The 27451-nt window shown below is 43.4% G+C and overlaps 1 protein-coding gene across 1 annotated transcript in view; it reads right to left on the bottom strand.

Moving 5' to 3' along the window:
* BRINP2 (BMP/retinoic acid inducible neural specific 2) overlaps positions 1 to 3285 on the bottom strand; it is a 165966-nt gene extending 162681 nt beyond the window's left edge. Inside the window, exon 1 of the mRNA XM_061634189.1 lies at positions 3245 to 3285. The gene's annotated coding sequence lies outside the window, so the exon portion shown is untranslated. The remainder of the gene's footprint in view (positions 1 to 3244) is intronic.
* Between the last annotated feature and the right edge of the window lie 24166 nt (positions 3286 to 27451).

Raw genomic sequence — 27451 nt, 5'->3', positions numbered from 1 at the left:
GGTTTGTTACCAACATTAAGCCAGAGTTCCATGAACATAAGAAGTGCCTGCTGGATCAGGCCAGTGACCCATCTAGTCCAGCATTCTGTTCTCAAAGCGGCCAACCAGGTGCCTATGGAAAACCCACAAGCTTGTATTGCAAAGCATACTGCCTATGACTGTGGAGGCAGAGCATAGCCATCGCAACTTGTAGCCTTTGATAGCCTTACTCTCCATTAATCTGTCAAATCCTCTTTTACAGCCATCCAAGTTGTGGCCATCCCTGCCTCTTGTGGGAGCGAATTCCACAGTTTAACTCAGTGCTGCAGGAAGAGTACTTCCTTTTGTCTGTCCCGAATCTTCCAACATTCAGCTTCATTGGATGTCCATTGAGTTCTAGTGTTATGAGAGAGAAAAGCTTTTCTCTGTCCACTTTCTCCATGCCAGGCATAATTTTATACACTTCTATCATGTCATCTCTTACTCACCTTTTCTTTAAACTAAAAAGCTCCAAACGCTGCAACCGTTCTTCGTAGGGTAATCACTCCATCCACTTGATGATTCTGGTTGTCCTTTTCTGAACCTTTTCCAGTTCTACAATATCCTTTTGCGGTGAGACGGCCAGAACTGTACACAGCATTCCAAATACAGTGGTACCATCGGTCTGACTGACTGAGTTTATTTATATGCCACCTTTCCACAGCAAGCTGTGCCCAAAGTGACTTACAACAAATATTCAAAATACAAAGCATTAGAGAAGGGGAGAGAAATCAGTCCAAATAGTTCAAAGACCAACCATTTAACAAACTTAAATTAAATCCAGTATTACAAAAGTAATAATCTAGATTTACATACATATACACAAAGCAAAAAAGAAAGAAAGCCAACAGACCACAGAGCTCTAGGTGCTCCCCTTGCTGCTCTCCAAGGAGCACTCCAGCTTAGACAACAGTTCAGAGGCGGAGGCGGGGAAGGGGTTCCTCTCACCAGGCTAGATGATTGACAGCTGGCTCCCTCTCCTCTCCTCCAAATGAGACCAACAGCAGCAAAAAGGAAAAAGCTGATAAGTCCTCTTCCACAGCTTTCTAGAAGTTGCAACTGCTACCGCAGGTCTTATTCCAGGTTTGTATGACGGCATTATGATATTGGCAGTTTTATATTCAATTCCTTTTCTAATGATCTCCACAATGAAGTCTTCCTCTTCCACAGCTGCCACACACTGGGTCAACATCTTCATCAAGCTATCCACTATGACCCCAAGCTCTTTGCAATCCCTTTTTGTTTTAACAACCCTGAACAATCTAGTTTCACTAGCAAACTTGGCCACCTCCCTGCCTACACCTACCCCTAGATGGTTTAAGAACAGGTTGGACAGCACAGGTCCCAATACTGATCCTTGGGAGACTTCTATCTACATCCCTCCACTGGGAAAACTGTCCATTTATTCCTACTCTCTTCTTCCTTTTACTTAACCACTTCCTGTTCCACAAGAAGAACTCTTATTCCATGACTGCTAAGCTTACTCAGGAGTCTTTGGTGAGGTACCTTGTCAAAAGCATTTTGAAAGTAAGTACACTATGTCCACTGGATCACCTCTATATGTTTGTTGATACTCAAGAATTCAAATAGGTTAACGAGCCAGGACTTCCTCTTGCAGAAGCCATGCTGGTTTGCTGTTTCTGTTTCAGCAGAACTTGTTCTTCTATATGCTTCATTATTATATATGCTTGGTTAGAGTTTAAGGTTTGGATTCTCATGTAGATTGCCCAGAGAATTTTAATTGTTTAGACACCTATTAATCTGTTTTGTTTGTACTTTATGGTTTATATTTTATGGTGGTATCTATAATTATGGTGGTATGGCCATTTGAGGTCTGATACCTGATAAAGAGTCGTTCTAAAGCTTTCAATACATACATACTGTACACACAAGGCAGGATCCTTGCACTGAAACTGGCTCACAATGGGAGAAAGAAAGGGTGAAGAGAGGCGTGTGTGGCCCTGATCTCATTCACAGCTTCATAAAGCATGGCTTATGAACCTCTCAGTGGTTATCTGAACCAGGCCATGCAGTTGAATTCCACAACATTCCACAAAAATTGCAGTTGCAAACTTTTAATTCCTTCATTGTTTTAAGTTGTCTTAACACATCTGAGTTATAGTTACGATGCTTGAAACTTGTAATTAAGAAGCTGTAGCTCAGTGGCAGAGTATCTGATTTGCATGCAGAAGGTCCCAGGTTCAAACCTTGGCAACTCCAGGTAAGGCTGGGAATGTTTCCAGTCTGAAATCCTGAACCACTGCTGTCAGAGTGGACAACACTGTGCTAGGCAGACCAATGATTTGATTCGGTATAAGGCAGCTTCCTATGTTCCTAAGTATGTTCCTAACCTTCTCCTGTAGAGGTTTGCAGCTGGGGGGATTGTGGAGCCATGGAATTAATGTAAAGTATTGGAATAGCATCAACATATGAAGCAAATCAGCCCATGAACTTTGGAGGCGTCACTGAGTACAAAACTGCAACATGCTTTCGGAATGACTTATTCAGGACTGCCAACACTATTCACTGCAAGTTCACTATATAAACAAAAACAAAAATGGTTCATATTTTATGAAATAATAAACTCTATATAAGTGTTTTGCACAGTCTGATAGATAGTATTTAATATAAATGTTTTATATGTTACTAGCTTTGGGCATTTCATTGTATTTTGAGGTGGACATGCTGAATGCAATTGTTATTTACATCACTGAAAGCACAGCTTTCCAATTAAATTTCCAAAAGTAGCATACATAATTTTAAGTATCAAAAAAGGCTAAAAATCACAAAACTGAAAACCAACACAAGGATAAAACAGACTAAAAATGGCAGCAAAAGTTATGCATTATGTTTCAAAAGACTTGGTAAATACAACTTTTGACGGTCCTGCCCATTTGGTAGGGGCAGGTTTGCCTACACCCTATTTCTAGGAAGGCTCAGGAAGGTTCCAGAAATTGTGTAAGAGGTCAGGTGGGGTATCTTGACCAATGGGGTAAGGGTTTTGAGCGGCTATATATAGCCTGCTCCGCTTTAAGAGCGTGCCTTTTTTGCCTTGCTAAGAAAAGGCTCCTTGGGTCTCCTGCTGCTGAACGTCTTTGGTGAATTTTCCTTGTAGAGGTTTCCTGCTTTCTACTTCTGGTACCCTCGTGCCGTGTTTAACTTTGCTTTCTCATCAGCTGAGAGGCGGGTGTGGGGCTTGCCTATTGGCGTTAGTGTCTCGTCTTACCTACTTCCCGGGCGTTCTTCCTGTTTGTTGCAGCCTTCCTCTTTTTCCCACGGCGCATCAGCTGGGCAGCGGTGTTTGACCGGCTGCCTTGGCTTGCCGGCCGGCTCTGGCGCTGCGGCGCTGAGCCTGCACGTGGCTGCTTCCTGGAGTTCTCCCTCATCGCCTTCCTTTTGCTGGGCCCCCCTTTTCCCGCGCGTCAGCTGGGCAGCGGTTGCAGTGTTGCTTGCTAGCTCTACTGCTGCTGCGCTGAGCCTACACGTGGCTTTCTATAGGACTTCTCACACTTTGCCTTCTGTTGTTGGCCCCTTTCCGTTTGTCAGCTCTTCCTGGAGTTGGCTGTTTGCAGGTGCGTTCCAGCGCCAATCCCACCCCATTTATTTCAGGGGCCTTCCTTGCACCCTATTGGGGCCTTGCTAGAGTGGGTTTTAAGCAAGTGCTTTGCACAAGCAACCCCCCTTTGTGGATGGTAACCTTCATTAACCCCCCCTCCATTCAGCCCGCTACATAATTCTTCCACCCCTTTTTGGATTGTGGGGAGTTGGGTTGTTTACCCCTCCCCTTAGCCCCCTCCCTTGTTCCTTTTGCCTCTTTCATGGGGGAGGTGTGAGTTGCTCACAAGGGTGGGGGGGTGTCTGCTTGTTTTGTCTTATTAATTAATTATATATAATATTATTTTATTACTAAATATATAAATAAATAGATACTTACATGAATTAATTTTCAGATATTTCTAAATATATAATATGATTTTATTATTATTAAATAAATAAATACATGAATTCATTTTAATATTTATAGATATGTATTTAGATTCCCCCCCGTTCCTTTTGCTTTTTTCGCGTAGGAGGGGTGAGTAGCTTGGAAGGGGGGGGTGTCTGCTTGTTTTGATTTCTTAAATTCTTTATTATATATGGAATGATTTTATCATTATTATATGAATAAATACTTTGATAATATATAAATTAATTTTAAAATCTTTATAGATATATGGATAATCATATATAGATATATGAAGCTTATTCTGGCGGGTAGCATTGTGGATGTAGGTTTTAGATTGATCTTCGTTGTTGCTTATCCCCATATCATTTATTTTATATACTTAGTTCTTATATACTTGTATTCCTGCATGCATGTTTTGTATTTTAAAATGATGTTCTTGATCATGTAGCTTCATCATGTAGCGTGTGTGTGTGTGTTATCTGCCTTCAAGTCGATTAAACTTGTGTCAACCTTATGAATCAGTGATCTTCATTAGCATCTGTTGTAAACCATCCTCTTCTGTTTTTCCCAGCATTATTGTCTTTTCTAGTGAATCATGTCTTCTCATGTGTTCAAAGTATGATAACCTCAGTTTCATCATTTTCGCTTCTTAGTGATAGTTTTGGTTTAATTTATTCTGACACCCAATTATTTGTCTTTTTCGCAGTCCATGGTATCTGCAAAACCCTCCTCCAACACCACATTTCAAAGGAGTTGATTTTTCTCTTGTCCATGTTTTTCACTGTTGAACTTTCTCATCCATACATAGAGGTCGGGAATACCATGGTCTGAATAATCCTGCCTTTAGTGTTCAGTGATACATCTTTGCATGTGATGACCTTTTCTAGTTCTCTCATAGCTGCCTGCACCAGTCCTAGCCTTCTTCTGATTTCTTGACTATTGTCTCCATTTTGGTTAATGACTGTGCCAAGGTATTGATAATCCTTGACAAGTTCAATATGCTCATTATCAACTTTGAAGTTACAGAAATCTTCTGTTGTCATTACTTTAGTCTTTCTGACGTTCAGCTGTAGTCCTGCTTTTAATAATAATAATAATAATAATAATAATTTAATTTATGTGTCGCCTATCTGGCCAACGGCCACTCTAGGCAACGTACAAATCAGTTGCAGTAAATGCAGCACAATAAAATACACATAAAATACAATATAACAAGGAAACTATAAATAGGAATGATAACAGTTCAGAGTAATAGGCAGTTAGTCCTGAAAATTAAACCTCCCCGGAAGTCCCAAAGGCCTGTCTGAAGAGCCAGGTCTTCAAGGCTTTGCGGAATACATTCAGGGAAGGGGCATGCCGAAGATCGTACGGGAGGGAGTTCCAGAGAGTGGGGGCCGCCACTGAAAATGCCCTCTCTCTAGTCCCCACCAACCTAGCTGTTTTAGTTGGTGGGACTGAGAGAAGGCCCTGAGTGGCTGATCTTGTCGGGTGGCATAATTGGTGACGCTGGAGGCGCTCCATCAGGTAAACTGGTCCGAAACCGTGTAGGGATTTAAAGGTTAGTACCAACACCTTGAATTGAGCCCGGAAAATAACTGGAAGCCAGTGTAGATTGAATAACACTGGAGTGATGTGTTCCCGGCGGCGACAATTTGTAAGTAGTCGAGCCGCAGCATTTTGTATAAGTTGTAATTTCCGGACCGTTTTCAAGGGTAACCCCACGCAGAGCGCATTGCAGTAGTCTAAACGAGAGGTGACCAGGGCATGTACTACCAGTGGGAGCTGATGAGCAGGGAGGTAGGGTTGCAGCCTACGAATGAGGTGTAATTGATACCAGGCTGCCCGGCTCACTGCCGAAATCTGAGCCTCCATGGACAGCCTGGAATCAAGAACAACCCCAAGGCTGCGGACCTGGTCCTTTAGGGGCAATTTTACCCCATTGAACATCAGGTCAACATCTCCCAACCTTCCCTTGTCTCCCACAAGCAGCACCTCAGTCTTATCGGGATTCAACTTCAACCTGTTCCTTCCCATCCATCCACTCACGGATTCCAGGCACTTGGACATGGTCTCCACAGCCAACTCTGGCGAAGATTTAAACGAGAGATAGAGCTGAGTGTCATCCGCATATTGGTGACACTGCAGCCCAAATCTCCTAATGATTGTCCCCAGCGGCTTCATATAGATATTAAATAGCATGGGAGAGAGGATAGAGCCCTGTGGCACACCACAATTGAGAGGCCAAGGGTCTGAAACCTCCTCCCCCAATGATACCTGTTGATGCCTATCGGAGAGAAAGGAATGGAACCACCGTAATACAGTGCCTCCTATTCCCAATCCCTCCAGGCGATGTAAAAGGATACTGTGGTCAACAGTATCAAAAGCCGCTGAAAGATCAAGGAGGACAAGAAAGGTGAATTCTCCCCTATCTAATGCCCTCCTCATATCATCAACCAGAGCGACCAAGGCTGTTTCAGTTCCATGTCCAGTCCTGAAACCCGATTGGTATGGATCCAAAAAATCCGTTTCATCCAAGTGTGTCGACAACTGATTAGCCACCACTCGCTCAATGACCTTGCCCAAGAATGGTAAATTCGAAATTGGGCGAAAGTTATTCAAAACCTGGGGATCCAAGGAGGGCTTCTTTAAGATGGGCTTTACAATTGCCTCCTTGAGAGCTAATGGCATTACACCCTCCTTCAAGGATGCATTGACCACCGCCTTGATCCCCTCGCCCAGTTTCTCTTTGCAGCTCACCAGGAGCCACGATGGACAAGGATCATTTAGACAGGTGGTAGGCTTCACAGTCGAGAGCACCTTGTCCACATCCTCAGAAGGGAGAGGCCGAAACCGATCCCACTTGACTGGCTTGCAACTGGCCAACTCTGATTCACTCACTGCATCCACGGCGTACAGGATCGAGCTCCGTAAATGTTCGATTTTGTCAGCAAAGTGCTTTGTTAACTTGTCACAGGAGGTCTTGGACTGCTCCAAGGGTTCCTGAGCAACTGGACTGACCAGGCTTCGGACCACCTGGAACAACCTCCTGGGACAGCACTCTGCTGACGCAATAGAGGCAGCAAAGAACTTCTTTTCTGCCTTTATTGCCACTTGGTAGGCAGGTACTGCTGCTCTAACCTGTGTCCGGACATCTTCGGAACGGGATTTCCGCCACCGGCGCTCTAGTCGTCTCACCTCCTGTCTCAGATTACGCAACCGTGGTGTGTACCATGGTGATAACTGAGTTCTGTTCAGGGGGAGAGGACGTTTTGGTGCCACCTGGTCCAGAGCCCTGGTGATCCCTTCATTCCACTCTAACACCAGGGAGTCAACCGAGCGGCCTTCAGCAGGTTCCAATTCCCCAAGCGCAGTCAGGAATCCTTCTGGATCCATCAGGCGTCTGGGGCGGACCATTCTAATAGGTCCTTTTCCCCTGCGGAGGGTGTGAGGCATCGAGAAGTCTATATTTACCAGGTAGTGATCTGACCATGACACAGGGGTGGAAGAAGCAACCCCTAACTTCAGAGCACTTCCCTCCCCTCTCAGGACAAACATAAGGTCGAGAGCATGACCGGCTACATGGGTGGGCCCAGTATTACTAAGGTGCAGTTCCCAGGAAGCCATGGTTTCCAGGAAATCCCAAGGGGCCCCAGTGAGAGTGGTCTCGGCATGCACGTTAAAGTCACCCAGCACCAATAATTCTGGGGACAACGCCCGTACAGCCGAGACCACCTCAAGCACCTTGGCCAGGGAGTCTGCTGTGCAGCGGGGTGGGCGGTACACCAGCAGGATCCCCAAACTGCCCTTCGGGCCCAACCTCCAGTACATGCAATCAACAAACTTAGTCCTATGTAGAGGAGGTCTGGTAAAAACTAAAGACTCCCAGTAGATGACTGCCACACCCCCTCCCCACCTTCCCACCCTCGGCTGCTGTGCATAACGGAAATCCGGTGGACACATGGCCTCAAGAATGGGAGCTGCGGCCTCATCCAACCAGGTCTCCGTAATACATGCCAGGTCTGCCTGTCCATCCAAGATTGTATCATGGATGTGTGATGTTTTTTGTACTACAGACCTGGCATTACACAACAACAGTCGAAGGTTGGTAGGAAACCTGCATCCCCCAGTTATCGTCTGGTTTTGGGCAGACCCGGAACATGGGATGGGTACTAAGCATCTTTTGTGCTTTCCTCTTTAATTTTCATCAGTATTCGTTTCAAATTATTACTGGTTTCTGCTGGTAGTATGGTATTGTCTGCATATCTTAAATTATTGATATTTCTCCCTCCAATTTTCACACCTCCTTCATCTTGGTCCAGTTCCGCTTTCGATATATCTTCTGCATATAGATTAAATAAATAGGGTGATAAAATACACCCCTGTCTCACACCCTTTCCGATGGGGAATCAGTCGGTTTCTGCATATTCTGTCCTTACAGTAGCCTCTTATCCAGAGTATAGATTGCACATCAGGACAATCAGATGCTGTGGCACCCCCATTTCTTTGAAGCATTCCATAGTTTTTTGTGATCTATACAATCAAAGCCTTGGCTGTAATCGATAAAACACAGGGTGGTTTTCTTCTGAAATTCCTTGGTCCTTTCCATTATCCAGCGTATGCTTGCGATATGATCTCTGGTGCCTCTTCCCTTTCAAAATCCAGTTTGGACATCTGGCATTTCTCGTTGCATATATGGTAAGAGCCTTTGTTGTGGAATCTTGAGCATTACTTTACTTGCATGGGATATTAAGGCAATAGTTCGATAATTACTGCATTCCCTGGGATCCCCTTTCTTTGGAATTGGGATGTATATTGAACTCCTCCAGTCTGTGGGCCATTGTTTTCTTTTCCATATATGTTGACAATTTTTTGTCAATATTTGGACAGATTCTGTCTCAGTAGCTTGTAGCAACTCAATTGGTATGCCATCTATTCCTGGAGATTTGTTTCTTCCAAGTATTTTAAGTGCAGCTTTCACCTCACATTCTAAAATTTCTGGTTCTTCTTCATATAGTTCCTCCATAAATGAATCTGTCATCCTTGCATCTCTTTTATAGAGCTCTTCAGTGTATTGCTTCCATCTTCCTTTTATTTCATCTTGGTCAGTCAGTGTGTTCCCCTGTTGATTATTCAACATCCCTACTCTTGGTTTGAATTTCCCTTTGATTTCTCTAATATTTTGGAATAGGGCTCTTGTTCTACCTTTTTTATTATCCTCTTCTATTTCTGTACAATAATTATTGTAGTATTATTGTATTTAGGGTTCTAACTGTGTTTCTCTCTCCTTTTGCTTTTGCTTTTGCTTTCCTTCCCTCTTTAACCATTTTAAGAGTTCCTTCAGTCATCCATTGAGGTCCTTCTCTCTTTTTATTTAGACGTATTGTCTTTTTACATTCTTCCCTGATAATGTCTCTGACTTCACTCCATAGTGCTTCTGGATCTCTATCAGCTAGGTTTAAAGCCTCAAATCTGTTCCTTATTTGATATTTATATTCTTTTGGGATGCTATTTAAATTTTATTTTGGCATTATGATTGGTTTGTTGGTCTTCTTTGGCTTTACTCTGATTTTCGATATGATCAGTTCATGATCTGTACCGCAGTCTGCTCCTGGTCTTGTTTTCGCAGAAAGTATGGAACTTCTCCATCTTCCAATTATATAATCAATTTGATTCCTATATTGACCATTTGGTGATGTCCACGTGTACAGTCGTCTTTTCAGTTGCTCAAAAAATGTGTTTGCAAGAATTGGCTTCACAGAATTCAGTAAGTCTCTCTCCTGCTTCATTTCTATCTCCTAAGCCCCATTTCCCCACAATTTCTAGTTCTTCTGTGTTCCCTGCTTTTGCATTCCAGTCCCCCATGATTATCAGAGCATCCTGTGTTGTGTGTGTGATCAATTTCTTCCTGTATGTCTGCGTGAAATCTCTCAATTTCCTCATCTTCTGTGTTGCTGTTGGAGCATAGACTTGAAAGATGGTTATGTTGATAGGTTTCCTGCTAAGTCTCATTGATATCACTCGCTCAGACCTTGCATTGTAGGTCCTAATTGCTTTTGTTACATCACTTCTCACTATTAAACCAACTCTGTTTCTTCTTAATTTATCCTTTCCTGCATAAAATATTTTGTAGTTGCCTGATTGAAAGTGTCCCATTCCCATCCATTTTAATTCACTTACGCCAAGTATTGTAATATTGATACATTCTATTTCTTGCTTGACAATTCCTAACTTTCCCTGGTTCATGCTTCTCACATTCCATGTTCCTATTGTGTATGTCGTACAACTCCAGACTCTCCTTTCGCATCTGTGCGCATCAGCCTCTGGGCTTTCTTTTGGCTTTGACCCAGCTGCGTCATTAGTCACAGCGCTACTCGTACTTGTCCGTTGTTCTTCTCAAGTAACTCGATTAGTGCCATCTGACCTGGGGGTATCACCTTCCACCCACTCCCCATACACACAATAATTGGGGGTGGAGAAAGGGGGAGTGATCCCATGGCTAAAGAATATTATTTATATTCCAGAAGTCTGAAAGCAGTGAAAGCAGAACAGCATTGGTTGGGTGTTGCTAAATTGCCCACATCCAGAAGCCCGCTAAGGATAGCAGCACTTCCATTTGGTGCCCCAACCAAGCTCAGTGATATTTGAATGGATCTCCAAATCAGTAACAGAAAGCAAAACATCCCCCCCCAAAAAATCACATTAGATAAGAAATTGACTAGGGCTCCCACTGAGAGATGTAGCACTTAAAATGACTTTTAACTCAGACTTCAAATTGATTAGGTTTCAAATGGCTGTCCCTTTAATACACAACAGTATATTAAAGGAATGGAACAGCCGACTCCGTAAAAGAGCATAAATAATGCATTCAAATAAATAAACGGGAACAGCATAATTACCAGCTCTGCTCTTAGCCGCACCTATAGAACTCCCAGGGGCATTTGCCAGAAACTTTTTTCACTGGCCATGTGTATCCCCTGATTAATCATCTAAATGAAAGCAACTACATCAGGTTTGTTGCACAAATTCATTGTTTTAGAAAACAACAACAGCGCCAGCTTTTGTTTCTGCAGTGTGAAAGACCAAAACCATGCGTTTGGACACTAGACTGGGCATTGCATCATTAAGAGCTACAGGCACTTCTACATAGTGGCAGATCACATACTTTTAATGAGGGCCAGCTAATCTTCAGTTTGGTAGCCTGATCTCCCCCCCCCCGCATTTTTTCTGGTCCCTCAAGAACCCATCAATTTTGGCAGCAACATTTTTTTAAAGTACATATACCACTGGTGTGGGTGCAGCCCAGCACTCTCTGAAGGGGCCTATTGCTGGCATGTGGCTCCCAATGGATTGGCGAAGAGAGAATGTGGCCCTTGGGCAAAAGGTTCACTACCTCTCCTTTAAATGCAAAAGGTCCTTGGCTTGATCTCTGGCATCTCCAGGTAGGGCTTGGGAAGACTTGTTCTCTGAAACCCCAGGGAGCTGCTGACAGTCAGCAGAGATAATACTGAGCTGATGGACCAAGGGTATATGACCGCTTCCTGTGTTCTAGACCAGGATTTCCCAGACGTCTTGATAGGAGAGGCACATTTTCCCCCTGATTTTAAACTGGAAGCACACTTCACTCTTATACCTGAAGAGATTTACATTATTGTACATCAGGGCAGGTAATCTTAGGCCCGAGAGCCAAATGCAGCCCTCTCTGCCTCTCCACTCAGTCCTTGGGACTCTCTCCAGGTCAGACCTCCTCCCAGGCCCCACCCCAAACCAGCCCTGCTCCATGCCCTCCTTAAGTGCTTTTGCCTGGCTAGAATGGGTCCTTGAACAGTGATAATGCATCTTGGCTGCTGGGGGGGGGCGGGAAGGGAGAGAAAGAGTAGAAATCTCTGGCTTTTGAATGGCTGGATACAAAGGTAAGTATCACAGCCATTGCTCTGCCCACTTTTGTCACCAATCACGCTTCTTTGACTCCCCCCCCCTTGCTATGCAGTCGCCAAAACGTTGCCCCTGAGGCAATGCACCCTTGGGTGGAAAAGGGTTCTCCATCCTTGTTCTACATGGGAAGTCAATATTCTGGGGGTATCTTTTGATTGGAAGGAGGAAAGCTCATAAGAGTGACTGATGCAGAGACCCAACAGGTATTCTCCACAGACAGTGAGGAATCCTGGTGCATCTCGTCATCAGAATGATCCAATTATCTTGATGTAGTGAAGCAACAACATTACTTGCTTTACCAGTGGAGGCGGGGGGGCATAATTCAGTGATAGAGCACAAACTTTGCATGCAGATGGTCCGATATCAGATCCCTAGTTAAAAGGATCTGATATTAAGTGAGGGGGGAAGCTGCTTGAATTCCTGGAGAGCTGCTGCCAGTCAGAGTACACCATACTGGGCTAGATAGACAAATAGTCTGACAGTGCCGGGCAGCTTCATATCTTAGGAAGTCAGACCAGTGAGATATCCTCAACAAAGCCCAGCAATTGACAGATGTTGTGATGGTCACTAATACATATATTATGCTCTCATGAATTTGTGACGTTGTCATGTGCTGGCAGATCATTGGTCTATCTAGCTTGACACTGCTTACTTTGGCAGCAGCTCTCCTCAATCTCAAAATGGAAATGGACTGCCTTCCAGTCGATCCCGACTTATGGCGACCTACGAATAGGGTTTTCATGGTAAGCGGTATTCAGAGGGGATTTACCTTTGCCTTCCTCTGAAGCTGAGAGGCAGTGACTGGCCCAAGGTCACCTAGTGAGCTTCGAACCCTGGCCGCCCAGGTCGTGGTCCAGCACTCTAACCCAGCCTTTCCCAACCAGTGTGCCTCCAGATGTTGTTGGACCACAACTCCCATCAGCCTCAGCCAACATTGCCAATGGCTGAGGCTGATGGGAGTTGTGGTCCAACAACATCTGAACACACCAGTTGGAAAAGGCTGCTCTAACCACTATGCCACACTGGCTGTCTCCTCAATCTCAGGGGAGGGTCTTTTCCAGCTTTTTTTTACCCAAGGGCCTTTAAACTGGGGATGTTGAAGATTGGATCTGGGACCTTTTGCCTACAAAGTGTGTGCTGTACCACTGAGCTAGTTATGGTGGAGTCTGAATTTAAAGACGAATTCCATGAATCTTCAGAAGGTATACATTGGTGTAGTTTTATTGATTTCACAAGGTCTCAGAGATTTCACAAATCCACCTCCAGAGTTTCATTGGATATTTAAGCCTTAAGAAACATAATGTTTGAGGCTGGTGTGTCCCACCCCTTAACAGTAACAGAAAAGGCAGCAGGTTTTTAAGACTTGAATAGATTAATAGCCATATTGTGACATTTCCCTGTGTTGACAGCTGTCAATTTCTTTGTCACTTATGTAGGCCTTTTCACATAGCAACAGAGACAGAAGCTTTTTAAAATTATTATTATTATTGGAGCATTTGGTTAAAACAGGACAGTAATTGGCAGAAGGTGGTAATGGCAGCTGTGTTCAACCTGTTCACTCACTTATATATTTTAAAAATGGACCAGGCTTCCAGTTACCCTTTAAAAACAATGTTTTAACTGAAATGATAAATGAGCACTACCACAAAATTGCATGCAGTTTCATTTTTGCTATTTTTTCTTGAAGTGAAAGTGTATTCTGGGGATGAAGCGTTCACAGTTCCAACAAATAAAAATACAAAATCTTAAAATCCTAATTTCCATTTTGTCAAGTGAAAATACCACCTTTTCTCTAGGCTAATGGTGTTTAAAGGGCATCAGTGACTAGTAGACACTTGTTTGAGTAAGCATGGGTAGTGTTTGATAACTGCTATCTCAAAAGAAACAGTTTTGAATGCAGTTACTGAAAGAGACCCAAGTATTTCAACTGACTGGCAATAAGAAATCTTACCAGGATAGAGTTTGGGGATTTTACAGACTATCACTGTTTATCTAGGTACCTGCTTGTTTCTTTACTTGTAATTTATAAATACACAGATACTGCAGTAATACTTTAGGTTTCCAGTACCCCTCCTTACAAGAAAACTGAGACCATAAAAGACTGCTAGCTAAAACTTCCTGCCACATTGGAGGGGAAAATATAATCTTTTCCCCCCAGCTATGGAAACACTGCTTTTCTTCAGTAATGGACATCTGCTGTGATAGCTCTTGTTGTGATCCCCATATTATGAAAAGAGGTGGGGCTGGCCTTGCTACAAGGGAATAGCCTTGTCCCACTGGGTAGTTATATATATGTTTTAATTATAGGAAGTGTGCACTCCAGTGCTGCAGAGGGGGAGCACACAGCCTCCAAATACAAAACAAAGCAACCAGTGAAAAAATATCTTTTGGACATGGCTAATTTTAAATGGTGCGCAAGAGGGACTTCTGACATGCTGATGTCACCAGCGCCATTCAATAAGCTGCCTACGACACTATAGCAACCTTTTCACACCGAGGGAAATTTACCAGTCATTGCTATTTGGGCCAGGATTGAAAGACTAAACTGAAAGTCTCCCATCTAGGTTTCTGTACAGATGGTACTGAACAGCACTTCTAAAGCTGAAGAGAATGTTGTCAGATTGATACAGGAGGTAACATTTTAATGCATATATGGGAATATCTGTGAAAGATATGTGGATATCAGAGAAAAATGCCTCAAGATGATGTTCACATGATATATTACTTCACTTATGTTAAGAAAAATAAGTAAGTATTGCAGTCCTAAATATGTTGGGAGTGTGCAAACGAAAAATGTGATTCCTTTGGCCACGAGGGAAAAAAAGGACATTGAGAAAAATCATAACTGGGAAAAAAAACTAGGCTACAACCTACAGTTGGTCCCTAACCCCACACCAAAGAATGTATATATTCCAAAGATAAGAGAATTGGCTTCATATTTCATAAGAGATGCTAGAGCTGCATATACAAGTAACTGGCAGTAAAGATTCCCATTATTAAATAATGGTTAGACAAAGTATAGAAATATGTCCCAGGAATCCAGCTCCACAGGAATTTCAAAAAACAATTTTTAGCCAATTACAGACCCCTATGATACACAATTAGGGAAAATATTAATTGATGGAATAATCTGAAATTACACACAAGATAGTGCTGAAAGATGAGACCCCCAGGTCAGAAGGCACTCACCAACCTACTGGGGAAGAACAATGGACAAGTACGAGTAGTGCTGTGATTAATGACGCAGCTGGGTCAAAGCCGAAAGGAAGCCCGGAGACTGATGAGCACAGATGCAAAAGGAGAGTCCAGAGTTGTACGACGCACAAAATAGGAACATGGAATGTGAGAAACATGAACCAGGGAAAGCTAGAAATTGTTAAGCAAGAAATGGAATATTACAATACTGGGCATGAGTGAATTAAAATGGACAGGAATGGGACTTTTTCAATCAGGCAACTACAAAATATTTTATGTAGGAAATGAGAAATTAAGAAGAAATGGGGTTGCTTTAATAGTGAGAAGTGATGTAGCAAAAGCAATTAGGAGCTACAATGCAAGGTCTGAGTGAGTGATATCAATGAGATTAAACGGGAAGTCTATTAACATAACCATCATCCAAGTCTAGACTCCAACAGCAAACGCAGAAGAAGAGGAATAGGAGAGATTTTACGCAGACATACAGGAAGAAATTGATCACACACCAAAACAAGATGTGATGATAATAATGGGAGACTTGAATGCAAATGTAGGGAACAGAGAAGAACTTGGAATTGTGGGGAAATGGGGTTTAGGAGACAGAAATGAAGCAGGAGAAAGTCTTATTGAATTCTGTGAAGCCAATGATTTGTTTCTTGCAAACACATTTTTTGAGCAACCGAAAAGACAATTGTACATGTGGAGATCACCAAATGGTCAATATAGGAATTAAATTGATTGCATAACAGAAGATGGAAACATTCCTTACTTTCTGCGAAAACAAGACCAGGAGCAGACTGCAATACAGATCATGAACTGGTCGTATTGAAAATCAGAGTAAAGCAAAAGAAGGACGACAAAGCAATCATAATGCCAAAATACAATTTAAATAACATCCCAGAAGATTATCAAGATCAAATAAGGAACAGGTTTGAGGCTTTAAACTTAGTTGACAGAGAACCAGAAAAACTATGGAGTGAAGTCAGAGACATTATCAGGTAAGAATGCAAAAAGACAATACCTCTAGTGAATCTGTCCAAATTTTGACAAAAATTTGTCAAGAAATATGGAAAACTAAACCATGGCCTGTGGGACTGGAAGCATTCAATATACATCCCAATTCCAAAGAAAGGAGATCCCAGGTAATGCAGTAATTACAGTAGGGCCCTGCCTATACGGCGGGTTAGGGACCAGGCCCCCGCCGTAAAGCAGAAATCGCCGTAAAGCGGAACATCGATCAGCTGTAGTGCGGGGAGCTCCCCCTCAACAGCTGATCGATGTTCCGCTTTTCTCCACTGCCTCCCTCGCCAGCCTGTTCACCGTTTCATTCATCCCCACCGACCTCTCTCCCTCGCACCTGCCTGTTCGCCGCCTGGATTTCCCCCCCGACCTCTTAGCCTCGCGCCTGCCTGTTCGCCGCCTGGATTTCCCCCCGACCTCTTAGCCTCGCGCCTGCCTGTTCGTTACCTGGATTCGTCCCCCCTCTTAGCCTCGTGCCTGCCCATTCGCCACCTGGATTCCCCCCCGACCTCTTAGCCTCGCGCCTGCCTGTTCGCCGCCTGGATTTCCCCCCCCACCCCGATCTCTTTGCCTTGCACCTGCCCGTTCGCTGCCTGGATTGTCCACCCCCCCACCTCTTAGCCTTGTGCCTGCCCGTTTGCCACCTGGATTCCCCCCCCCGACCTCTTAGCCTCGTGCCTGCCTGTTGCCACCTGGCAACCTTTTTGTGAAATTGCCAGAACGCAGAGAAGAGACGCTGAATGCACTACAGTAATGTAACGCTGAATCACACTGCACCAACAATACAGTACTGTAGACAAAATGGCTCCCGACGCTCAGAGCAACGTTCCTTGCTTCAACTACAACTCCCATCAGCCCAACTGTGGGAGAAAGCTCTGATGACACACTTACAGCATCAGGTGCCATCAACTGCATCTTTGCTGGAGGACAGAAAATTGCCACAAAAATGGAACCAGCGCCACAAAACTGGGACAAGGTGCAAATTGAAAACCATTGCATGAACGAAGCACCGTAAAGCAGAACGCCGTAAAGCGGGGCCCTATTGAACTATTGCCTTAATATCCCATGCAAGTAAAGTAACACTCAAGATTCTACAACAAAGGCCCTTACCATATATGGAGCGAGAAATGCCAGACGTCCAAGCTGGATTTAGAAAGGGAAGAGGCACCAGAGATCATATCGCAAACATACGTTGGGTAATGGAATGGACCAAGGAATTTCAGAAGAAAATCACCCTGTGCTTTATAGATTACAGCAAAGCCTTTGACTGTGTAGTTCATGAAAAACTATGGAATGCTTTCAGAGAAATGTAAGGACAGAATATGAGAAACCGATTGGTTCCCAGTCAGAAGGGGTGTGAGACAGGGGTGTATTTTATCACCCTATTTGTGTAATCTGTACACAGAACATGTCATACGGAAAGCAGAATTGGACCAAGATGAAGGAGGTGTGAAAATTGGATGGTACCTGGTTCAGCATCAGGGTAGACCTGAGGGTCGGGAAGGAGGGGTTGCTGTGGTCTATAGGAGCTCCATCTCCCTCTGCAAGCACCCCTGTCCATGTGACTACTGGTCTGGCGTGTTTGCACCTTGTATTGGGTCAGCGGGACAGACTGGGGATTCTGTTGGTGTACCGCCCACCCCGCTGCCCAACAGACTTCCTAGCTGAGCTGACGGAGGTGGTCTCGGGTGTACTGTTGAGATCCCCCAGATTGTTGGTTCTGGGGGATGTCAACATCCATGCCGAGGCCACCTTATCAGTGGCAGCTCAGGATTTCATGGTCTCCATGACAACCATGGGACTGTCCCATATGCCATTGGCCCAACACATGTAGCAGGGCATACTCTAGATTTGGTCTTTGCATCTGGACATGGAGTTGGTGATCTGAAAGTGGGGGGCCTTACATCAGTCCCTCTGTCATGGACGGATCACTGCTTCCTGAAGTTTAGACTTACAGTGGCTTTTCCCCTCTGCAAGGGTGGTCCGCCCCCAGAGACTAAAGGATCCGGATGGTTTCCAAGGGGCTCTGGGGAGTTTTCTGGCTGATAGGGCTGGCACTCCTGTCGAAACCCTGGTTGAACTGTGGAATACAGAAATGACCCAGGTGGTTGACATGATTGCTCCTGAGTGCCCTCTCCTGTGTAGAGCTCATACGGCTCCATGGTTATACCCCAGAGCTGAGAGCTATGAAACAATATAGGAGACGGCTTGAGTGCAGATGGAGACTAACTCCTGGTGGATGCAATTACACACTGGTAAGTGCCTATGGTAAGTTGTAATTAACAATATTTTGTTGCCACTATCAAATCATCAATTTGCTGCCCAGCGGAGCTCTTCAGAGTTGTCCGGTGGCTATTACACACTGGCCCCAAGACATGGTAGAACCATCTGAGGCCCACTGTAATGAATTTGCTAGGTTCTTCCAGGATAAAACCTTTAGCATCCGCCAAGACTTAGACTCCAGTGTTATAGCAGGTGAATCAAGTGTGGTATCCAGAGCACAGCCTTGTCCCAATTTCTTGGATGCGTTTCAGTTGGTACAGCTTGAGGACGTTGACAAGGTGCTTGGACAGGTTCATGCAACCACTTCTGTGCTGGATCCTTGCCCTTCTTGGCCAATAAAAGCTAGCAGGGATGGAACAGCTGGCTGGGCCAGGGAGATGATTAACGCCTGTCTGCAAGAGGGGGTGGTCCCTGGCTGCCTGAAAGAGGCAGTAGTGAGACCACTCCTGAAGAGACCCTCCCTGGACCCAGAAAATCTTAATAATTATGGGCTGGTGGCAAATGTTCCATTCCTGGGCAAGGTCCTTGAACGAGAGGTGGCAGGCCAGCTCCAGACACTCTTGGATGAGACCAATTATCTGGATCCATTTCAGTCAGGTTTCAGGCCTGGTTTTGGCACAGAAACAGCCTTGGTTGCCCTGTATGATGACCTTTGTCGGGAGAGAGACAGGGGGAGTGTGACTCTGTTGATTCTCCTTGATCTCTCAGCAGCTTTCGATACCATCGACCATGGTATCCTTCTGGGAAGACTGGCTGAGTTGAGACTGGGAGGGACTGCATTGCAGTGGTTCCACTCCTACTTGGCAGGTCGCCTCCAGAAGGTGGTGCTTGGGGAACATTGCTCGGCACCCTGGACTCTCCAGTATGGGGTTCCACAAGGGTCAGTTCTGTCCCCCATGCTGTTCAACATCTACATGAATTAATCTTTATTGTTCAGAGCCATAGGCTGCCACAATTAAATACATTTATGAGGAAAATACAAAAAACATATTAAAATACAAATCATATTACAGTAAAAAACAGTTCAACAACATAGAGTAGAAAAATATAAATACATTTCAAATAAAATTTCATCTACATGACCGTTGGGTGTGGTCATCCAGAGCCTTGGAGTGCGTTGCCATCAGTATGCTGATGACACGCAGCTCTACTTCTCCTTTTCATCTTCTTCAGGTGAGGCTGTCAATGTGCTGAACCGGTGCCTGGCTGCAACAGTGGACTGGATGAGGGCTAATAAACTGAGGCTCAATCCAGACAAGACTGAGATGCTGCTAGTAGGTGGTTCTTCTGACCAGATGATGGATGTCCAACCTGTCCTGGATGGGGTTGCACACCCCCTGAAGGAGCAGGTTCATAGCTTGGGGGTTCTCCTAGAACCATCTCTGTCATTTGAGGCTCAGGTAGCCTTGGTGGCACGGACTGCCTTCTACCAAATTTGGTTTGTTGTCCAGCTACACCCCTATCTGGACAGGGATAACCTGGCTTCAGTTGTCCATGCTCTGGTAACCTCCAAGTTAGATTACTGCAATGCGCTCTACGTGGGGCTGCCTTTGAAGATGGTACAGAAGCTGCAGCTTGTGCAAAATGCAGCGGCCAGATTGGCAACAGGGACCAGATGGTTCAAACATATAAAACCAATTCTGGCCCGCTAGCATTGGCTGCCTGTATGTTTCTGAGCTCGATTCAAAATGCTGGTTTTAACCTATAAAGCCTTACATGGCTTGGGACCACAATACCTGATGGAACGCCTCTCCCAACATGAACCCACCCACTCACTATGCTCAACATCCAAGGCCCTCCTCCGGGTGCCTACTCGGAGGGAAGGTGGGGGCTGGCAACAAGGGAGATGGCCTTCTCAGTGGTGGCCCCCAAATTATGGAATGATCTTCCTGATGACGTACGCCTGGCACCAACACTGTTATCTTTTCGGTGCCAGGTCAAGACTTTTCTCTTCTCCCAGGCATTTTAGCATGTGTTTTTAAATTGCTTTTTAAAAAATGTGTTTTTAAATTTGTACGTTTGTTTTTAATGTTTTTAATTTTTGTAAACCACCCAGAGAGCTTCGGCTATGGGGCGGTATACAAATGCAATAAATAAATAAATAAATATCAATAATTTAAGGTATGCAGATGATACCATACTACTAGCAGAAACCAGTAATGATTTGTGTTTTTTTTACAATAATTTTTATTCAAATTTTCATAAAACAAACAAAACAAAATCATAAAACATTCAAAGACAAAAAACAAAACAAAACAAAAATGATTAAACAAAAAAATAAAATGTTGACTTCCCATTTGTCGCAGATCAGTTTTAGGTCTACAATATATAACAATCCTGTCTCTTAAATTATATTATAAAATCACTTTCCTCCAGTAGTTATCTTAATTAATCATCAAATCTCATAAACATTACTTTATTCTTTCCACAAAAAGTCAAAGAGAGGTTTCAATTCTTTAAGAAATATATCTATCAATTTTTCTCCAAATAAACATGTCGATTAATCCATCTCGTTAATAATAATAATAATCTTATTGTCATAACCATAGTCCAAATAAACATATCGATTAATCCATCTCATCAAAATCTGTTAGGTCCAATAATTTCAATAGCCATTATTCCATTATCCCTATTAATTCCATCTTCCATCTTCAATAGTCCTGTAATTTCAGTGTCCAATCTTCCATTATCAGTATTCCATAATAATCTTGCTGTCATAGCCATAGTCATATAATAAGAGTCTGATGGGAATTTCCTCTATCCCAAATATTTTCTTGCCATCCATTCTGAATAAGTTGCTGAAATATTGTTGTAAAGTCATATCTGTGTTCTTCTTTTTTACAAAATGCACTGGCTCATCTCTTGAGAGTTTTTCCATTGTCACATGGCTGCAGTTAATTCCATAGATTTTCTCTATATCAAGCTCCATCACGTCATTCCAGTCCAGAAGATTATCCAAGCCATTGATAACTTTATCTCTAATATCTTCATTAATTTCTTCAGAGATAACGTTAAATTCCAAACAGTAGATTTTATTTCTAATATCCATAAACTCCTGATCTTTTTCCAATTCCACATTTGTTCCAATCTCCAGGGCTTGTATCTTCCCTTTATTTTTTCTTTTCTCATCTCTGATCTCATTCTCCTCTCTCACAGGATCCCCTATTTCTTTAAGCTCCTGCGTCATTTTACTCAGTTCAATTTTCAGCTCCTTACTGCCCTGTCGCAGGGTTTGTTTCGTTATCTCAATCTCATCCATTATTTTCTGAAACATAATTACTTCCAGATTCTCAGCCACTTTCTTGATTGCCATTTTTAAAACCACGAAAACAAAACAAAACAAAAATAAAGAAGAACCACTTCTTATTTCAGCAACAATTGGGTTAATATTCCAGGCTTGATGACATCACAGTATAAACAGAGCAGCCTGCCTTATCTCTCTATGTTCAAGAATACAAAACAAATTTAGTTCCCAGCATCAAAACAGTTAGTGGCGTCGTGAAGAAGCAGATTCGTCAAAATAAAATAGACCAAAAAGAGAATAGTCCCAGACAATATAATGTTCCAAAGTTCATATTTTTTATTTTTTTCTCCTCGGAATAGAAATCCCTCTTCTGTTTATATCTTTAGAATGCACTTCCAGGACAGCTTTTTGCAATAGAAACAGAGATAAGCTGTTAATTTCGTGAATAACAGAGAAGAGTTATAGCTCACCCAGAAGTTCTTTAAAGCTGATTCATTTGACAAATCTCTTTTTGCTGCAACAATTTAAACCAAGTAAAAAAAAGAATAGAAAGAAGGGTGCTTGCCTGTTAGTCCGTTTTCTCTTTGAAGAAAAGATAAACGTGTCGCATTAATCAGATAGAGCTTGTTCGGAAGTCCGTCCGGCATTGCTGGCTGGACCTTTTCTCATAAATTAATGAAATCCAGTCCTCCCAACAAAAACAGGCTTTTGAGGTTGATCTCTACGTTTCTCCCTGCCCGGGAGAAATTTCTTCAGTCAAAAAAAAATGTTCCGACTGATTTATATCTGAATAAGCTTCTTTTGAGGCGGGAGCCCGTCTCAAAAGCAGGCACAAGCGAAGTCACCCTTCCCGGAAGTCCGAAACCAGTAATGATTTGAAACAAATGCTGATGAAAGTTAAAGTGGAAAGCACAAAAGCAGGACTACAGCTGGACGTCAAAAAGATTAAAATAATGACAACAGCAGATTTTTGTAACTTTACAGTTGACAATGAGGACATTGAACTTGTCAAGGATTATATCAATACCTCGGCACAGTCATTAACAAAACTGGAAACAATAGTCAAGAAATCAGAAGAAGTCTAGGACTGGGGAGGGCAGCTATGAGAGAACTAGAAAAGGCCCTCAAAGATAAGGCAGGATCATTCTGACAATGGTATTCCCAATCTCTATGTATGGATGTGAAAGTTGGACAGTGAAAAAAGTCGCTAAGAGAAAAATCAACTCATTTGAAATGTGATGTTGGAGGAGAAGTTTGCACATACCATGGACTCCGAGAAAGAGAAATAATTGGATGTTAGAACAAATTAAACCAGAACTGTCACTAGAAGCTAAAATGATGAAACTGAGAATATCATACTCTGGACACATCATGAGAAGACCTGATTCACTTGAAAAGACAATAATGCTGGGAAAAACAGAAGGGAGTAGAAAAAGAGGAAGGCCAAATAAGAGATGGATTGATTCCATAAAGGAAGCCACAGACCTGAACTTACAAGATCTGAGCAGGGTGGTTCATGACAGATGCTCTTGGAATCGCTGATTCATAGGGTCACCATAAGTCGTGATCGACTTGAAGGCACATAACAACAACAACATTATAGGCCCATATAGCCACAGTGAAAATGAATGCCTTACCAATACATATCTTCCATTTCCATGCACTGCCAGTACGCATTTTGGACAAGCAAGATAAAATATTGCAAAGGGAGCTAGAACAGTTTATACTCAATAAAAAAACTTCTAGGATTAGGAAATCACTGTGTTGTTGCCAATCCAGAAGAGGGGGGTGAGGAATTCCTCCTCTGAAATTTTACTTTGAAGCTAATCAATGGTTCCATTTGACTCACCTGATCCTGAGCAGTGGATTTAAATGGTGGACCCAGCTGAAGAATATACCCATATAAGGCATTCCGATTGGAGCGTGGCTTCTTAGGTCAAAGGTGAAAGAAATTCTGCAACAAGCTGAACAAAACCCCTTCACTGCTGTTCTCATTAAGAGCTGGAGAACATGGGGTCACGTATACTACCTAACCTTTCACCCGTCTTGTTTTCCACCTAGATTTCTTTAACACGAATACACACTTGCTCTGGCAACATTGGAGGGACCAGGGTTTTTGTGTTTGTTTGGCTCTGCAAGTTTTACCCAAATAAGATTCTGATATCTGAAAGAGATTTCCACTGCACAATGGGTCAGCGACAGGTTCAATGGTTACATTGGCGACAAATACATGATTTCCTCTCCTGCTCTAAAATCAAAGCCCAAGCCACCTTAAATGTGTCTGTCTCTGAGAATGTCATCTTAGTGGTCCATGACAGAGAAAGGGGGATTTCCTCAAGTGATACTCCATGCTCTTGGAACTTGGGGGGAAGGTTCAATGGGGCTTAAAGGCCAATGGGAAGGAGACTGGTCTGTCAAGATTGATGAGGGGGACTGGAAGCAGCTGTGGAATAAACCATTGATGCCCACTTCCTCTCATCAAGTGCAAAAAGCCATGTTGAAGGTTGCCCATTGCTGGTACATCACCTCGGTACACATATTGCAGATAAATTGCGCCCTCTCCCCTAAACTTTGGAGGGGCTGCAATGCACCCAGTAGTATACCATCTGTGGTGGTCCTGCATGTTAGTACAAGTCTTCAGAATAAGTACAATCTTTGAAGACATTCAGTGGATCACTAAACAAGAACTTGAAAGAACACAATTAGCCATTTTAAACTTTTTTTTAACAGATTCTAAGAAAGACTTGCAATGTAAAACATTAATTGGTCACCTGCTCATGACGGCAAGAATCACAATCTCGAAACACTGGAGAGATTTAGGCAGGGCCACGCTTCAGTACAGGTACCAGAAAATGTGGTACATAGCTGTTACGGAAAAGCTTCACTCTAAGCTCAGGCTGGCAAGGAGGCATTTCAAAAAAAGATAATTTCACTTAGTCTTCATACCCCTTTATAAATGAATCAGGCAGAATATGGTCAGGATCCAACAGCCCATTACGCTAATATCTGGAATGTTTGAAATACAGCAGTTTTAACTCTCAGGGAGAGGCAACAACTGATCAGACCACTGCACCCTATACCTGGACACCCAATTTGTCACCCAATATGTGTGTGCAGTTGCCATTTTGACACTGTTTTGTTTTGTGTTATTGTTTCTTTACCAAAACATTTTTGTGTGTGGAATGGAGACAAGAGAGTTCTACTGTGTTTGCTTTCCTTTGTTAATATGCCATTGCAAGGGGAGGAATTTAGGGCAGTGGTAGTTTTTTGGATTTCTTTGAGACAACTCATCTGTGGTTTTGTATGTCGATATACTTTTGTTCCCTGGTATTGCTATGTGATGTTTCTCATTACTTTTAAGTGTCTACCAGATTATCTGTATGTTGTATCAATGGTCCTGTAGCTTTAACATCCAATAAAAAATAGTAAAAGAATAAAAATATGTCTCAGACTTGTAAATAAGCTCCTAGAAGCTCACAAAGAGACTTGTATCCTGCATTTCAATGCTGACCACAGAGGGGAAGCCCCCTCCCCAAAAGTGAGACTGACTTCCCTTCCTGCTCAGCCAGCACATAAATCAAGCAGAGTGGTGTAAAATCTGTCCTTCCTCTGCCTGCCTATTCACTCAGTCAATAGAATTCCTTCTCGCATGTGGTTAGCAGGTGAGTTGATAAATACAAGGCAGATGTCCTAATGACAAAATTAACCAATTACATATGTGTTAAGGAAAGTAGACAAAACATTATTGATTGATTGATTGATTGATTGATTGATTGATTTATATCCCACCCTTCCTCCCAGGTCGGCAAACAGAAGCGCTAAAAACACTTTAAAACATCATAAAAACACACCTTAAAATAAATTAAAACAAAACAACGTTAAAAACATTTTTAAAAAAAGCTTTAAAAACATCTTTTTAAAAAGAGTTAAAAAACTATTAAAAATATTAACAAGCAATTCTAGCAGATGCAGACTGGGATAGGTCTCAATTTAAAAGGCTTGTTGAAAGAGGGAAGTCTTCAAAAGGTGCCAAAAAGATAGCAGAGATGGCGCCTGCCTAATATTCAAGGGGAGGGAATTCCACAGAGTAGGTGCCACCACACTAAAGGTCCGTTTCCTATATTGTGCAGAACGAACCTCCTGATAAGATTGGTATCTGCAGAAGGCCCTCACCTGCCGAGACCATTGATCGACGGAGTATATAAGGGGTAAGACGGTCTTTCAGGTATCCTGGTCCCAAGCTGTATAGGGCTTTGTACACCAAAACTAGAACCTTGAACTTGGCCTGGTAGCAAATGGGCAGCCAGTGCAATTCTTTGTGCAGTGGAGTGACATGTTGGCGATACCCTGCCCCAGTGAGCAATCTCACTGCTGCATTTTGCACCAGCTGCAACTTCTGGACCAACCTCAAGGGCAGACCCACATAGAGCGCATTACAGTAATCCAGCCTAGAGGTTACCAGTGCATGGATAACAGTGGTCAGGCTATCTCGGTCCAGAAATGGCCACAGCTAACTTACCAGCCAAAGCTGGTAAAAGGCACTCCCAGCCACGGAGGTCACCTGGGCCTCTAGCGACAAAGATGGATCCAGGAGCACCCCAAGACTACAGACCTGCTCTTTCAGAGAGTGTATGACCCCATCCAAAGCAGGCAATCAACCAATTATCTGAACTCAGGAACCACCAACCCACAGCGCCTCCGTCTTGCTAGGATTCAGACTCAGTTTATTGGCCCTCATCCAGCCCACCACCAAGTCCAGGGAGTGATCTAGGGCTTGCACAGCCTCTCCTGATTCAAATGTTACAGACAAATAGAGCTGGGTATCATCTGCATACTGCTGACACCTTGCCCCATATCTCCTGATCACTGTTCCCAAGGGCTTCATATAGATGTTAAACACCATGGGGGACAAGATGGCACCCTGCGGCACCCCACAGCACAACTGGCAGGGGGCCAAAAGACAGTCAGCGACCCTGGAGATAGGATCGGAACCACTGTAAAACAGTGCCTCCAGTACCCATCTCACCAAGTCGGCCCAGAAGGATACCATGGTCAATGGCATCAAAAGCTGCAGAGAGATCAAGTAAGAATAACAGGGTTGCACTCCCCCTGTCCTCCTCCCGATAAAGGTCTTCCATCAGGACGACCAAGGCCAATTCAGTCCCATAACCAGGTCTGAACCCAGACTGGGATGGATCAAGACAAGATAATCTGTTTCATCCAAGGGTACTTGCAATTGCTGCGCCACAACCCTCTCAATCACCTTCCCTAAAAAGGGGGTATTTGCAACCGGTCGGTAGTTGTTGTCAGGACCCTTCCTGTCAGGATCCCACCTCAGGCACCACCTGCTAGGATCCTGCCTGTGGTCACCGCCTTGTCATGGTCCCACCTCAGGGTCCTGGTCTTTAAATGGTTCTCACCGGCTGTAGCAAAGATCTCTCAAGATCCCACTGCTAGGCAGTACCACCAGTCACTCCTTGTAATTCAATATTGCCTTGAGACCGTGCCTTAATCTCCTCCAGGCCTATTGATACTTTGTGTCTGGGTGCACTTGCAGGCTTCAACCCCCCTGTATCTTTGTGCCTATAAAGAATACAGCCCTGGGTTGCTCTGGATACCTGATGATGTTACACTATCTCTTCAGCGCTGCCACCATTGATACTGTTTCCCAACCTTGGTATAAGCCCTGCCCACCCTTCTGGTCAGTGTAAACGCAGCCAAGGATCAGGCATTAGGTAAACCAAGAAATATTTATTTATATACACAGGAATAACAAGATTACTTAAAGGTATAGTTAACAACCATATGGTTTC

Source organism: Rhineura floridana, chromosome 6 (assembly GCF_030035675.1).
Source record: "Rhineura floridana isolate rRhiFlo1 chromosome 6, rRhiFlo1.hap2, whole genome shotgun sequence".
Classification (NCBI taxonomy): domain Eukaryota; kingdom Metazoa; phylum Chordata; class Lepidosauria; order Squamata; family Rhineuridae; genus Rhineura; species Rhineura floridana.
The sequence above is the reverse complement of the archived record's forward strand: the minus strand, read 5'-3'. Positions and strand labels throughout refer to the sequence as shown.